Source organism: Papio anubis, chromosome 7, assembly GCF_008728515.1.
Source record: "Papio anubis isolate 15944 chromosome 7, Panubis1.0, whole genome shotgun sequence".
Lineage (NCBI taxonomy): Eukaryota > Metazoa > Chordata > Mammalia > Primates > Cercopithecidae > Papio > Papio anubis.
The window spans coordinates 80,676,912-80,678,597 of record NC_044982.1 but is presented as its reverse complement, the minus strand read 5'-3'; the positions used below and the strand labels follow the sequence as shown (position 1 = coordinate 80,678,597).

The 1,686-nt window shown below is 38.3% G+C and overlaps 1 non-coding gene across 1 annotated transcript; it reads right to left on the bottom strand.

Annotated features, from left to right (window-relative positions):
• Nucleotides 1–309: 309 nt before the first annotated feature.
• LOC116276224 lies at nucleotides 310–375 on the bottom strand. The gene has a single exon (XR_004185654.1). It is a non-coding gene; the product is annotated as a small nucleolar RNA SNORD37 (small nucleolar RNA).
• Between the last annotated feature and the right edge of the window lie 1,311 nt (nucleotides 376–1,686).

Genomic DNA, 1,686 nt, shown 5'->3' with positions numbered 1-1,686 from the left:
ATGAAAATCCTGAGTAAATTTGAGACGATTCCAGAACAAAAAGAACTGGGATCTGACTTTCCAGGCTGTCTTTCCTCTGAAAAAACTGTAAACTTTGTAACTAAATCCCATTTCTGCATTACACCAGGGGCTCGAAGTCTGAAATCAAAGTGTCAGTAGGTTTGGTTCCCTCTGAGGGCTGAGCAGAAAGAATCTGTCCAAGCCTCTCTTCTTGTAGATGGCCATTTACTCCTGTGTCTCTTTCCATTTTCTTCCCTTTATGCATGTCTGTTTCTTTGTCCAAGTTTATTCTTTTTCTTTCTCCATGGGCCTCAGATGCTGGTTTTCTTCAATACATATCAGGTCAAATTGAAGAAATGTTACTTACTCTTTTTTTTTTTTTTTTTTTTAATAGACAGGGTCTCACTCTGTTGCCCAGGCTGGAGTGCTGTAGTGCAATCTCAGCTCACTGTAGCCTCGACCTCCCAGCGTTAAGCGATCCTCCCACCTCAGCTTCCTAAGTAGCTGGGACTACAAGCATGCACCACTGCACCTGGCTAATTTTTGTAATTTTTGATAGAGATGGGGTCTCACTATGTTACCTAGGCTGATCTCGATCTCCTGTGCTCAAGTGATCCACTTCCCTTGGCTTCCTAAAGTGCTGGGATTACAGGTGTGGCCATAAAAAAGGATGAGTTCATGTCCTTTGTAGGGAAACCATCATTCTGAGCAAACTATGACAAGGACAGAAAACCAAACACCGCATGTTCTCACTCATAAGTGGGAATTGTATAATGAGAACACTTGGACGCGGGGTGGGGAACATCACACACCGGGGCCTGTCGTGGGGTGGGGAGATGGGGGAGGGATGGTATTGGGAGATATACCTGATGTAAATGGCAAGTTGACGGGTGCAGTATACCAACATGGCACATATATACATATGTAACAAACTTACACGTTGTGCACATGTACCCTAGAACTTGGAGTATAATTAAAAAAAATAGTGGTGTTAGTTATAAACTCATGCCTTGAACTTTCAGTATTTTTAATATTTAAAACTGAATGTTTGGAATAAGAAAATACAAACTTCTTTTTCTTAAATGCTTATTTATTGAAAATAAAAGTTCCGACTTTCAAGATCATTACCTCTACTAGATATTTTCAAAATCTATCTAAAATTTTACAATTCAGTAAATTGGACCTTTATTCTTTTGTGTCATCTCTTCTTGTGTTCACTGTACATGGTAAGCTCTTCTTTCTGCTTGAATAGTGAAGGAAAAGACAGAAGAAATAATTTTTTAAAACCTACCTAGTTTATTGTGGTATATTTTCATGCTACATCCTCACCCACATGTATATGTAGTACGTGTATGTGTGTGTGTGTGTGTGTGTGAGAGAGAGAGAGAGAGAGAGAGGAATGTGGGAAAATATGTGAGGGATAGTGTGTAAAGAGAATGATATATGGAACTCATCACAACTAATTTGGAATCCTGGCTATACTATTTTTCATTTGGGCCAGCAGGAAAATCATTTGATTTATGTTAGTTTCAATTTTCTTCCACTGAACTTTAAAATTCTTTTAGAATGCAACAATCTTTTTATTTCTGTTTCTTTAATCTGGCACATAGTAGAGAAATTGTCATTATTGAATGAATAAATGAGCAATGTCCTAGCTATCAATACAAGGCATTACAAGGGTTCATT